Source organism: Hibiscus syriacus, unplaced genomic scaffold (genome assembly GCF_006381635.1).
Source record: "Hibiscus syriacus cultivar Baekdansim isolate YM2019G1 unplaced genomic scaffold, ASM638163v2 tig00110775_pilon, whole genome shotgun sequence".
Lineage (NCBI taxonomy): Eukaryota > Viridiplantae > Streptophyta > Magnoliopsida > Malvales > Malvaceae > Hibiscus > Hibiscus syriacus.
This window is the reverse complement of record NW_024062856.1, coordinates 166,856-182,574: the sequence shown is the minus strand read 5'-3', so window position 1 is coordinate 182,574 and position 15,719 is coordinate 166,856. Positions and strand designations below refer to the sequence as shown.

Here is a 15,719-nt window from a genome sequence, read left to right as displayed (position 1 = left end):
TGCACCGTAGTACCATATAATAATGTCCATAAGGACCACATAGAATTCCTTAAGAATCATATACATATGCTAGGGATCACATATGTGTCTCACCAGACTTCACACATGTTCCAAAGAATATATATATATCCCGAAGGACCGCATAGAATTTTGTCCCGAAGGACCGCGTAGACCCTCTACCCTTGGCATGCCAACTATACCTATAGTTCTCATCTACATAACATGGGCTTTTACATTTCACGTAGTCTATATCGCGTAGACATGTAAATTCTTACCTTTTCACATAGCTCATAACTTTTCCTGCATATTCATGTCATATAATGCATTTTATATGAATTCATGTCATGTCTCATAATACAGAATATGATCATGTACCAAGATATAAAATCTAGACTTATCACAAGTCTAGACTTGAGTATATTTCTATAATTATGCTATGCATATGCACTCACCTATATTTCTTTGCCTTTTCCTCGGTCGATTTTACTTGTAGATTGTTCCCGAACTCGTGTAGGCTCAGTATCTACATAAACATAATTTTCCAGATGATTATCAGATGTCTATGTCTTGAAATTAATCTTTAATAGCCTACCAATTTAAGGAATTAATAGTTTAGTCTTTCTTTTTTTTTCTTCTTCTTCTCTTTTTTTTATATGGGGGAATCGGTTCCCCCCTGGGGGTATCGATTCCTCTCTAGCATTCTGGAAATTCATATTCGTTGAGGGGGTATCGATTCTCCTTGAATGGGTACCGATTCCCTCAGCCCATAAATCCTATTTTGAGCTCGAAAATCATCTCATTTCAGCTCAAACATTCATATTTCACTCCCTTTAATACTCTTAACTTTCATACACCTACTTAAACTAATTATTATCCATTCAATACCTCTAAAACTAAAAAAAACTAATCATCCATATAGAATTTAAGAATCTTACTCAAATTCTAACTTGTTCTAATTTTAATTCTATCACCTCATACTTGTTAATTAGCTTGATGACAAGTCAAATCCAGCTTCTAATTCTTATTATGACCTTTAATCTAAGATTTTATTCAATGGCTCTCAACCTTTAATCTCCCTTAACTTGCAATTCTTTGAGTTCTAGGATCCTTGTTTCTCTCCATCATATTTCCTAAATCTTCATTAACCAAACCCATGCTTAACTCATAAGAATTAATCCAAAAGAAGACAACTCACCTTTGCTTGCAAGCTTCACGGTTGGAGAAGAAAGAGAAGAAGAGAAATGTCTGGAACCTTGTTTATCTCAAATGCTTCCCACGTAATTTATAAAATCACTCTAAGGAATATTTAATTATTTCACTTACTAAATTACTCTTTTGCCCTCATAATTTTCCTTCTTTATAATTCAATCCTACACCAAATAACTCAAATAGGTCATTGAACTCTTCCATCATTTTACTTAAATCACCAAATGTTGAAACTTTGCAAATTAATCACTAACCCGGCATGGAGGATGTTACAAATCTCCCTCCCTTAAGAAAATTCGTCCTCGAATTTTCAATAAGAAAGATATGGGGATACTGATTCCTCATATCCTCCTCACGCTCCCATGTTGCTTCCTCTACTTTGTGATTCTTCCATAAAACTTTAACCAATGGAATAGTCTTGTTCCTCAATTGCTTAACCTCATGAGCTAAAATTTGAATCGGTTCTTCCTCATAAGTCATATCCGGTTGTACCTCGATCTCTTCTGGATTTACGATATGGGAGGGATCCGATCGATATCTTCGAAGCATTGAGACATGGAATACATTGTGAATCTTTTCCATTTCTGGTGGTAAAGTCAATTGGTATGCTACAGGTCCCACCCTTTTTACAATCTCATATGGTCCAATAAACCGGGGACTTAACTTTCCTTTCCGACCAAACCTCAACACATTCTTCCATGGAGATACCTTTAAAAACACTTTATCCCCAACTTCAAATTCAATCTCCTTTCTTTTAAGATCAGAATAGGACTTTTGCCGATCAGAGGCCACTTTGAGGTTATGCTGAATTTCTCGAACTTTCTGTTCTACATCTTGAATTAAATCCGGACCAAGAATACTTCGATCTTTGAGTTCATACCAATTTAATGGAGTACAACATTTTCTTCCATATAATGCTTCATATGGAGCCATCTTTATACTAGACTGATAACTATTGTTGTAAGCGAACTCTGCCAGCGGTAAATACTTTTCCCATGATCCTTTAAATTCCATTACGCATGCTCTCAACATATCTTCCAATATCTGAATAGTTCTCTCTGATTGCCCATCAGTCTGAGGATGAAAAGCCGTACTAAAGTTTAAACGAGTCCCCAACGCTCCATGCAAAGATTTCCAGAATCTAGAAGTGAATCGAGGGTCTCGATCAGAGACTATGGAAACAGGTACTCCATGCAATCTAATAACTTCTCTAATATACAGCTCTGCATATTTTTCCATAGAGAAATCCGTTCTAACCGGAAGGAAATGCGCTGACTTAGTTAATCGATCAACAATTACCCAGATTGATTCTCTTTTGTTCGGAGTCAAGGGTAACCCTGAAACAAAATCCATCGTAACATTTTCCCATTTCCATTGAGGAATGAAAAGCGGTTGCAATAATCCTGATGGAACTTGATGCTCGGCTTTGACTTGTTGACATATCAAACACTTAGACACAAATTCGGTGATGCTTCGTTTCATCCCTGACCACCAAAATCGATCCTTCAAATCCATATACATCTTGGTTCCACCCGGGTGCATCGTTAACGGACTGCAATGAGCTTTTGTTAATATTTCTTTCTTCAAGTCATCATTGTCGGGTATTACCATTCTTCCTTTACAATATAGATTTCCATCTGACTTAATCTCAAAGTCTTTAATCTCTTTGTTCTTTACTTGTTCAATTCTTTTCAAACACACTTCATCTTTACTTTGCAATTCTCCTATTCGTTCTAACCATGCTGGTTTAAGGGTTAATTCTGCACAAAGACCACCATCTCCCGTTAAAGATAATCTTGCATCCATAGCTCATAAAGCTGCAAACGTCTTTATACTCAGAGCATCTGCTACCACATTAGCCTTTCCGGGATGATAGTCAATTATCACATCATAATCTTTTAAGAACTCTACCCATCTACGTTGCCTCAAATTCAACTCTTTTTGAGTCATCAGGTACTTCAGGCTCTTATGATCCGTATATAAGTAACAACGCTCCCCATAAAGATAATGACGCTAAATCCTGAGAGCGAATACTACAACACCCATTTCTAAATCATGAGTGGGGTAATTCATTTCATGTGGTTTCAACTGTCTCGATGCATACGCTACCACCTTTCCTTCTTGCATTAATACACACCCCAACACGTTATGGGATGCGTCATTGTATACTACAAAATTCTTGCCAGATTCCGGTTGAACCAATATCGGAGTTTCTGTCAGAATTCTCTTTAAAGCTTCGAAACTTTCTTGACATTCAGAAGTCCAAACAAATGGTACGTTCTTTCTCATTAACTTTGTTAGAGGCAGCACAATCATTGAAAAATTCTTAACGAATCTTCGATAGTAACCGGCAAGTCCAAGAAAACTCCGAACTTCAGACACATTCTTAGGAACTTCCCAATCCATTATAGCTTTAACCTTCTGAGCGTCTACTCTAATCCCAACTGCCGAGATCACATGCCCCAAGAAAATTACTTCGTTTAGCCAAAATTCACATTTGGACAATTTCGCATAGAGATTTTTATCCCTGAGAATTTGCAAAACTAGCCTCAGATGTGTGCTGTGCTCTTCAATGGACTTCGAGTAAACCAGTATGTCATCAATAAAGACAACAACAAACTGGTCCAGATAGGGCTGAAAAATCATGTTCATGAGATCCATGAAAGCAGCTGGTGCATTCGTTACTCCGAATGGCATTACGATGAATTCATAATGACCATATCTCGTTCTGAAAGCCGTCTTCGGAATATCTTTCTCCTGGATCTTCAATTGATGATAACCCGAACGTAGATCGATCTGCGAAAATACCGAAGCTCCTTTTAGTTGATCAAACAAGTCATCAATGCGCGGAAGGGGATACTTGTTCTTGATGGTCACCTTATTAAGCTGTCGATAATCAATACATAGACGCATTGATCCATCATTCTTCTTAACAAATAACACAGGAGCTCCCCAAGGTGACACACTTGGTCGAATAAATCCTTTTTCTAACAACTCTTGCAATTGATTCTTTAACTCTTGCAATTATTTCGGAGCCATCCGATAAGGTGCCATTGCAATTGGAGCATTTCCTGGCATTACTTCAAATTGAAATTCTACCTCTCTATCCGGAGGTAATCCTGGCAACTCAGCCGGGAAAACTTCAGGGAATTCTTGAACAATTGGAATCTCTTTTAACCCTTTCTCTATAGCTCTTAAATCTATTACATTTGCAATAAATCCTTGACATCCCTGTAGCAATAGCTTCTTAGCTGACATTACTGACATTACATTTGCTAAGGGATTAAATTTTTCACTGCTCACACTTATCTCTGTTCCTCCTGGACTTTTCAGGGTTACCTTTTTCAATCTGCAATTAACATCTCCATAATAACGGAACAACCAATCCATTCCCAGAATCACTTCAAACTCGTCAAAGGGTAATTCCATCAGATTAGCAGGAATTCAATTCTCTGAACCTTTATGGGACACCCCTTACAGACTTTATCCACCCGGGCACTAAGGCCTAACGGAGTTGTTACTATAATCTCATTACTCGTAGCTTCTAAGGGAATCTTAAATTCCTTTACTAACTTACTTGTAATATAAGAATAATTAGAACCCGGATCAATCAGTACCAATACTAATTTATCATACAACTGAAAAGTACCTGCTATAATATCAGGGTCATCACGGTCTTCACTTGTCTTTAGATTGTACACCCGTGCGGTTGATCGAACTTCAGGTTGAGCAGAGAATTCAGACGGGTTCCTTCCTCTGCCTCGTCCTCGTCCTCTTTGTGAGGAAGAACCAACTTTTTCAGATGGTTCAGGCTCACCAACAATCAATGGACAATCCCGGATAAAATGTCCGGCATCTCCGCATCGAAAACAAGTCCCAGCAGCCATCCGACAAGCCCCATAATGGTTTTTCCCACAGTGCTGACACTGTCTCACTTGACTCGGAGTAGATCTCCCAGCACCAGATTCCACTGACTGCGTCTGTCTAGGTCTTGCCTGACTTGCTCCCCTAGCAGACGATGCAACTGATTCTGATCTAGCTTGTGATCGAAATCCCGAGTCTCTTCCCCTTTTTGATGGTACTGAGCTAGAAGAAGCACCCGTTCTCTTTGATGTTTGAACTCTAAAATCCCCGAATCTCTCATTCTGAGCTCTTTCAAGAGCCTTGGCGCGATTGATCACCTCTTGGAACGAGGACAAATTTAACACTATCAACATCTCTTTCAATCTAGGGCGTAAGCCCTCCACGAACCATTCGCAAGCCTCTTTTTCGGTAGGCACAAGCTCGGATGCAAACCTACTCAGCTTGTTGAACTCACATTCATACTCATATACAGAGCGGTTCATCTGTTTCAAATTCAAAAACTCCTGCTTCATTTGCCGAATGAACTGTTCTCCTATGTTCTTGTTTTTGAATTCATCTAAGAACAAAGACCAAGTCAACTGGTCACTGGGCATCCTTATGGTGACATTCATCCACCATATCCTCGCCTGACCCCTCAATAAGGATACAACTCCATCTAACTTCTCCACTTCAGAACAGTGGAGACCATCTAACATGATTTTCAAATCATTCAACCAAAGATCCGCTGACACTGGACCTTCCTCAGCTTCTCCCTTAAATTCAGGAGCTCCTAAGCCTCTAAACTCTTTTGCTATATTTATTCTTTGAGTTAGTGGAGCAGAAGGTTGAAGACGCGTCAGAATAGCGTCTAACGTTCTGAAGAACGTATCTTGATCTTGCACAGGCACTCCTTGAGATGCCTGTTCTTCACCTTGCCTGGCCAGGGCAGGTGAATTACTGCTTTCAGCATGCCTATCTTCTCCCGCTTCACTTCGGGAGCTATTATGTCCGGACATCTAATAAGAATAAACACATTGTTCTATTAGCAAAACAACATACTCATACTATACCAGATCAGAAGTTCTCACTATTTGTTGGCATGTATTCCATTTAAAGACTCTATAGACTCGGGTTTATGCCTAGAATCGGCTAAACCATAGCTCTGATACCATTAAATGTAACACCCTCAACCCGTATACCAACCCGGATACGAGTCAGAGATATCACATTGACTTTTAAAACACCACACATTACAAATAATAGTAAAATACTTGAACTTATATTACGAAAATACAATAATATACATATGGTATTATAAGTTTACTAAAATATTCAGAGCATACACAACTTAACTTTTTAATTACATGCCAACATCCATTTTCTTAACAAAATGACCTACTGATTAAGTTGCTTCTGATCTGATGGTTGCAGGAGTAATGCTGTCAAGCTGCTTAACCTGTCTCGTCTACTTTCTCGGATCCTACGTGTGAAACACTCACACGCTAAGTCATCGACTTAGTGAGGCAATGTAATAATAATAACAAGGCAATGTAATGAAAATGTCATAATGATATGAAATGAGATGAAAGCTTATACTTAATCAAGGTAGTTTACATCACCATTATCCTTACCTGTAAACATATTACTTTAACATTCATGAATTTGTATTAATGAGTTTATTGGCCCATGATATCATATTGAGAACCAAGGTATCTGAGTATTGTGAGGTTGTGCACTATGCTGTCACCACAGCTCGTATAAATGCACCGAAGTGCCGCGTAGAATTGCACCGTAGTACCATATAATAATGTCCATAAGGACCACATAGAATTCCTTAAGAATCATATACATATGCTAGGGATCACATATGTGTCTCACCAGACTTCACACATGTTCCAAAGAATAATATATATATATCCCGAAGGACCACGTAGAATTTTGTCCCGAAGGACCGCGTAGACCCTCTACCCTTGGCATGCCAACTATACCTATAGTTCTCATCTACATAACATGGGCTTTTACATTTCACGTAGTCTATATCGCGTAGACATGTAAATTCTTACCTTTTCACATAGCTCATAACTTTTCCTGCATATTCATGTCATATAATGCATTTTATATGAATTCATGTCATGTCTCATAATACAAAATATGATCATGTACCAAGATATAAAATCTAGACTTATCACAAGTCTAGAATTGAGTATATTTCTATAATTATGCTATGCATATGCACTCACCTATATTTCTTTGCCTTTTCCTCGGTCGATTCTACTTGTAGATTGTTCCCGAACTCGTGTAGGCTCAGTATTTACATAAACATAATTTTCAAGATGATTATCAGATGTCTATGTCTTGAAATTAATCTTTAATAGCCTACCAATTTAAGGAATTAATAGTTTAGTCTTTCTTTTTTTTTCTTCTTCTTTTTTTTTTGTATGGGGGAATCGGTTCCCCCTGGGGGTATCGATTCCCCTCTAGCATTCTGGAAATTCATATTCGTTGAGGGGGTATCGATTCCCCTTGAATGGGTACCGATTCCCTCAGCCCAGAAATCCTATTTTGAGCTCGAAAATCATCTCATTTCAGCTCAAACATTCATATTTCACTCCCTTTAATACTCTTAACTTTCATACACTTACTTAAACTAATTATTATCCATTCAATACCTCTAAAACTAAAAAAACTAATCATCCATATAGAATTTAAGAATCTTACTCAAATTCCAACTTGTTCTAATTTTAATTCTATCACCTCATACTTCTTAATTAGCTTGATGACAAGTCAAATCCAGCTTCTAATTCTTATTATGACCTTTAATCTAAGATTTCATTCAATGGCTCTCAACCTTTAATCTCCCTTAACTTGCAATTCTTTGAGTTATAGGATCCTTGTTTCTCTCCATCATATTTCCTAAATCTTCATTAACCAAACCCATGCTTAACTCACAAGAATTAATCCAAAAGAAGACAACTCACCTTTGCTTGCAAGCTTCACGGTTGGAGAAGAAAGAGAAGAAGAGAAATGTCTGGAACCTTGTTTATCTCAAATGCTTCCCACGTGATTTATAAAATCACCCTAAGGAATATTTAATTATTTCACTTACTAAATTACTCTTTTGCCCTCATAATTTTCCTTCTTTATAATTCAATCCTACACCAAATAACTCAAATAGGTCATTGAACTCTTCCATCATTTTACTTAAATCACCAAATGTTGAAACTTTGCAAATTAATCACTAACCCGGCATGGAGGATGTTACAGACTACCTTAAGACATTTTCCCTTGTCGCAAAGATGAACACAGTGAGAGTTCTACTGTCCCTAGAAGCTATTCAAGGATGGAATTTGCAACAGTTTGACATTAAAAATTTCTTATAACATGGAGACCTTGAAGATGAAGTATACATGGATATACCACCTGGATTTGGGCTGAATACTGGACAGGCAGTTTACAGACTAAAGAAGTCTATATGGATTGAAACAGTCCCCAAGAGCTTGGTTTGGGAGGTTCACTAAAGTGATGTTGAGACAAGGTTTTAAACAAAGCCAAGATGATCATCCTCTGTTTGTGAAATATTCTCCTTCAGAGAGAGAGATTGCATTTTCGGTATATGTAGATGATACAATTGTTACAGGACACAATTATGAAGGAATTGGAAACCTAAAGAAGTGTCTTATAAAAGAGTTTGAAGTGAAGGAACTTGAAAGATTAAAATACTTTCTGGGTATTGAAGTAGCACACTCACAGCAGGGGATTTTTATATCTTGACAGAAGTATACTCTGGACTTGTTGAAGGAGACTGGAAAATTAAGGTGTAGACCATCAGAAACTCCAATAAAAGTCAATCACAAGCTTGGAGACTCAAGAGATGATGATGTAGTAGGTGATAGAAGTTTGTTTCAAAGACTTGTGGGAAGACTTATTTATTTGTCACACACCAAACCTGACATAGCATATGTTGTTGGAGTTGTGAGTCAGTTTATGCACAATCCTAAGGAATCACACCTAAGGGTTGTGACTCAAATTTTGCAGTACTTAAAGAGCACACCGAACAAAGGAATTCTATTTAAAAGAGGAGGAAATTTGACTCTGGAAGCATACACTGTTGTAGATTATGCAGGGTCCATAGTTGACAGGAGGTCAACCTTAGGGTACTGCATTTTCTTTGGAGGAAACTTACTTTCGAGCTATGGCATTGGGAATTTGTGAGTTATTATGGTTGCAGATTATTCTAGAGGATTTAAAGGTCAAATAGGATGGATCAATGAAACTATAATGTGATAACAAGTTAGCAATTAATATTGCACATAATCCAGTTCAACATGACATAACAAAACATGTTGAAGTGTATAAACACTTCATAAAGGAAAAACTTGACAGTTGCCTGATCTGTACTCCCAATGTGATCATTGGAGATCAAGTTGCATATATACTTACCAAGGGATTACCTGGTAAGTATTTTCAGAAGTTAATGGGCAAGCTAAGAATGGAAGACATCCATGCCCCAGCTCGAGGGAGAGTGTCATAGATTAGATTCCAAAACTAAGTAGATTATGTAAATCTGTTAGGATCTTTGTAAAGATATTTTGTTAGTTAGGATCCCTAATTCTAAGGGATTATAATTAGTCCTAGGATCAATCTCTTACCTAGTTTAGAAGCTTCCTAAGATAAAGCAATATTTTGTACATTTAAATGTATGAGTCTCCTACACAAAATAATAAGATTTTACTCTGATTTTGACAAAAAAAGATAAGGCCAAAGACGAAGGGAAGATTTGAAGCAACCACCTCAATTGGACTCATTTTCATGTATCAGTTGGCAATAGCCAGCTTAATTAAGGGTGTTGAACTCTAACTCAACTTCAATCACTTGTCTAATCCAACTGAATTGACCTTTTAAAGGTCAATGACCAAACGGTTTGAAAATGACTCAAACCCAAAATGAAACTAACCCAATCGCCACCTCTAGGAGGTAAAGGTTATCAAGAAAATTATCACAGATGAGGATGAAAAGGAATTAAGCATTCTTAGTACAATGAATTAGATAAGCGAGATAGTGAAGTTTAGAAATCATCATCAAATTGAAAAATAAATTATTATTAAAAAAACACTTCAGCATAGTGACTACATACAAAACAACCCAAGTTGTTAAGACCCATAACACGGTACATACCTGGAAATCTAACAAATTGAGGTTTTATATCCGCAAGCATTTGGAAGAGCTCATTTCGAAAACCATGCCCCTGCTCCAAAATCATTACAACATAAAAGATTAGACTACATAAGACACGTATGACGGCTTGAAATCGTGAACAACTGCTCATGCAATGGCAAACCCACAGAATTGCAATCTTCTTCGGATAAACTAATTAACATTTGCAAATGACTCACTCTAACCAAAGGAAACCTTGAAATTAGTATTCCATCATGTTAGCATTGTATCCCATTTCTGTTTATAGTTTGGTAACAACTTTACAGTATAATATTTGGAGGGAAAAAACCCCAAAACTGCAAAAGGTATTCTTGGCATTGTTAACATGCAAATGAGCACAGCCTACAAATGAGAAGTGCTACTCATTTATCTCAAACGTATGACAAGTTGCAAAATGACACCCACGACTTTGAATAACTATTCTGATCATGTTACGTTTTGATTGGTTTACACAAGTTGTCTGCTCATTGAAATTACTTTAGGCATGGATTTTCTTTAAATGTACATGCTTGTTCAAGATATATCCACAGAGTTTCCAAGCCATCAAATACATACTTTTAGTTTACAAATCCTCATGATGGTTTTAGAAGAAATATAAAAACACATGCCTGCCAGGATGGACAGCCAACTTAAACATTCAAAGCAATTCTCATACTATAAATCTCATAATTAACGGTTCTATACAATCAAGAAATATTGGCAATTGAACAAATTAAAAACATAAATTTGTTGTCAGACTTAAGAAAGAAACACAAACCTTGTAAGTGTCTAAAGGCATAGCTGACACTTGATCAAACCATATCACACCCTTTTTTGATGTTGTCAGTTGCAGCCTTGAATTGTGGTTTGTTATCTTGGCTACCAACAGAACCTCCGTCTTTGTCCAGTTTGAAACATCAGAAGCAAAGGCTCTGCAAGGACAATAAGGTTAACTTTAAGGCATTTTAAACGATAAATCTTGAAGGAAGGAACCATTAATGCACTATATCTTTCAGAATATAAGAATTAATTAGGTTTTTACATTATGTTGGTGGAAGCCAGTGTCTGCAACCCATTTGAGCTCGTAAAAGATACAGAAATATCAATAGCTTCTGTTGATCGAACATAAAATACGACCTTGTAGCTCTTCCCTTGCTCAATATTCTGCATGAGAAACAAGGTAGAATATATGAATTGTAGAACAGCTGACGAAGTAAGAGACTATAATTTGCAAGCTGGTTCAGATTTTAGAATCATGTTGTGTAAACAACCAAGAAAATAGAGCATGAACTAAGAAAGCATTTGGCAGAAAAAAGTTCATTTCATTAGACTAGATTTCACTGCAATTATTCAGAGGGAGAGAGAGTAACCAAACACAACATATCACATAAAGTAATTGATATAATGTCAATTTATCCTCACCATGCCCCAAAACCCTGGGTTATATATACCAACTCCCCCAGATGGACAAGTATTAGTACCCTTCCTATTGCAGAGCACTTCCATTCTTAGAGCCACCTTGTTACGTTCAAAACATGACGACCGATCTGTTGACACAATTATATATGACTCATCCCCAATTATGGACCATGGATCAAAGTTTGAAGGAACATTAGATCCCCCAGCTTCAAAACCTTGAAAAAGAAAAAGAGAAAAAACATTATGATATTTCTAAGCCTTAACAAATGCAACTGTTTAGTGATATTTTCTATGTTTAGAATGGAACTAAAAGGACAATCCCAGAAGTTCTTTTCTGTGACTCGATCATTTGTAGTCTACCAAATCTGCTGAAGCAAGCTAATCCACAGCCACCAATCAATCAAACTCAAGAGAGAAACTTCTAGCTAATAGGAATCACATTAGGCATATAATTATGAATTAAGTTCTGTCACATGACTGAACATCCCAGGTACCTTAAGAGGCAACCCAAACCCACAAGAAGGGAGAAAATCATTGCACAAGAGAGATTAAAGAGCGCAACATGGCAAAATCAAACAGCACATATGGGGAAAAGAAAAATAATTGACACAAAAGTCATATGGAAGGTAAATCTCTCTACCATTAAAATGGTGTATGACTATGATCCATCAAGTGATTAAAAGCTTTTTACTTGCTCACCATCTCCTACACATTCTCCAATGTCTAATCCCCTCCCAATGCCACATTCAAGAAAAAGTAAAGTTGTTGTAAACACTAAGTAAGTCATTGGACGCACAGTTGCCCCAAAATTAATTAATCTGAACAAGAGCTTTAGACAAGACAAAAACCAAATATAGGTTTGTAACATCTGCAATCCAAAGATTCTGAACCTCATACTTTTCTTCAATATAGGTGTTCAACCAATTATATAATTTAAACGCCAAAAAAGAAAAGAAGAAAGAGGATCTCTTCTTTTATTAGTTCTCTCTACTTCCAATGATTTTGAGGTTTTCAAACAAACCTCTGTTGCTTACAAGCTCTGGCTACAGCCCACCAGCACCAGCATGGTTGATCTCCTGTAGGACAAGGATCACTGGCTCAACAATAAATAAAGATGTTATAACATCCCTAAACAAGGCAAGTAATCTTGTACTTCACAAATGCTGAAAGCTGTAAACTGGAAGTGATTCAAATTGTTATTTTTCTCTATAATAGCATCATTTTGGCAAGTAAAACTATGGATCGTTAGACAACATCTTAGTATCTCATATATTGATATATATCTAAGATTTTTTTTCCTTTTAAGAATAAAACTTTTTAAGCCATCTAATGATTAATGTAACTGTCTGTAAGTGTAATATTAGGCAAAACATCAGAACTGGAAGCAAATACTAAATGAACTGACCTCAAAGAATATTCCAAAGACTGTTTGAGGTATTGGAAGGCCTGACCGTTCGGAAGCATCTATAAACAGCTTAGCTGTCATGTTTTCAACTTCATCGGCCAAATATTGATTGGGAATGCAAGAACTGATGAAGAGGCATAGAAAAAGCACACTGCAAGGAAGCTTGCAATAACCCATTGCCTACACCACAACCAGCATATGGAAACAGCAATCAGAGCACATATATATAAATATAATGCCTGTATCAAACACTTGTCTGAATCGGGGATTGGTGTAAATAGAAAAGAACATATATCAGTATCAGAATATTAAAGCATCTGACGATAAATTAAAGGAAAATGAAGTAGAAGAGAAATCTCTGCTCAGCATCCATAAGTAGCTACTTCCATGATCGACTGTCAGTTATACAATTTGAAAATCCAATAAAAAGATTCACTATACTTGCTTATAGATAACACGATTGACTTTCGAAAAAAGATAATGGTCAGTGAGAAGAAAGTGGGTTCAATAAAAACAGAACAAAAACTGCACTTGATTCAAGTAAACTCTTTGGTCAAAGCAATGATCAAACATGAAACAACCCGTTACTGTGCCTAAATATTACGGTTTTCAGAATCGGACCGATTAACGAACCGATCATGTTACCGGTTTATTGGTTCAACCGGTTTGACCGGTCGAAAAAACTGGACGACGTCATAATTATTTAAAAAATTAAATAAAAATACCAAAAATATTTAATAAAAAATAATTTTTTATATCACAAGTCATATTCAAAACAAGTCATAACATATATAAATTAAAAACCATAAAATCAAGTAAAACAAAATGATTCAAATTAACTACAACATAATATTTAAGGTAAAACATATTAAATAATAAATATAATTATATAACTATAATTAAAAAATAAATTTGGGGTTAAAAAAATCATAACAAAATGATATTGTTTGGTTTAATTTTTTTTTTAAAAAACAATCTCACATGGCTAAGAAACATAGAAGAGCATCCCAAAAGTCTAAAGAGTAAAAATATGAGAACAAAACAATCTCACATTGCTAAGAAAAATAGAAGCGCAACACAACTAACTTCTATAAATAATAGAGGTAATTTGACATTCAAAATCATGGAGTCTTTTGGTGAGCATTGAGTGAACTATTCTTTCACTTCAATCAAGCTCGAATTTTAGGCTTCAATCGAGCTTCTAATTTTTTTTTTTTTTGAGTTCAAGCATTTTTGAGTTCAAGTTTCAATATTATATTTCGAGTTTGAGTTGAACTTGATAATTTTTAGCTTGTGAGTTTGAGTTGAGTTGAGTTTACTTTTAAAGTTTTCAAGTTCGAGTCGAGCTCAGCAATACTCGAGTTCGACTTGGCTCATTTAACAAACGACGTTGTTTAGTTTAATTTTTTTTTAAAAAAAAAAATCCCAGTTTTTCCCAGTTTTTTCCGATTTTCAGCCGGTCCGGTTCGAACGGTTCAGCGGTTCTGGCCGGTTCACTAATAGGTGTTCAACGGTTTAGATTGAACCAGACTAAGCAACGATTCCCGGTTGAACTGACCGGTCCAGTCCGATTTTCAAAACAAAGCTAAATATCGAAAACCCACCGTTGGGCAACCACACGTCATTTCTGTCACATATTTAACACATATATTATATTGATTATATATTTATATATTCATTATTTATTTATTGTATAGATTCAAAACCAACAAATCAGGGACAAGCCCCAATAACCAAAACCCAAATGGCCCAGGATCTGTTTCAAGATCAGGGTTTTCAGAAAACCCTAGTACGCTGCTCTCCTTCCATCGCCTCACCCCAGTGCCGTTTTAAGACTCCAACAGCCCGCTCCCGCGTTTCACGGCAACACATCCCCACATCCTATTTTTACGACGCCAATCACCAACAACCATGCAACAACCATTAAACTTTATGAATCAACTAGAAGACTAAAAATAGTATTTTATTTTCTTATAAATGTAACATTTACATACGAGTGAAGGGGAGGAGAGGGATGCACGATTAAACACAAGAAAGCACGAAAAAAACAAAGGCAATAGTTGTAATAGTTCGGAAATAGAGAAATAAAAAGAAAGGTAATATTTGACATTTGTTTTAGTCAATCCTTGCTTGCATGTGTGGTTTTCCTGTCACTTTTTTTTCGAAATCTTTTTCCTAGATCTATGCTTTTCCGGGACGATTTTTGAAAAATCGTTTTGATTTTTAAAGAGAAAATCCGAAGAGCTTTCGAAAAATAGTTTTTTTAAAGTTTCACCGCCGATGACCGGCGACCGGCGCCGATCAAAGGCAGCCGACGAGGCGGCGGGCCACCGGGTTCTGGAAACCACTGTGGCAGTTCATCCCTCGGATGAACACATGAAGAACAAAACAGAGAAAATGAGTTGGGGGCTTTTGATCCATTTAAGGAGTGTTTTAAAAAATGAAATATGTTTCTATTGTTTGAAATATATACTAGACCCATGGAGCCCTATCGACCTGGCCCGAAAAACATGCAACCAGCGTGTTTTCCAATTAAAATGGGTAAACCCGCATTTAGTCCCCCTGTTTTTCAAGTATTTAATTTCCCCCCTAAATCAATGTTTTTGCTTCGAAATTGGCCCATAGATTTGTTTTTCCTTCTGATTTGGTACCT

At 36.5% G+C, this 15,719-nt stretch overlaps 1 pseudogene; it reads right to left on the bottom strand.

Moving 5' to 3' along the window:
• Positions 1–15,719, bottom strand: part of LOC120139803 — a 75,758-nt pseudogene that overhangs the window by 15,335 nt on the left and 44,704 nt on the right.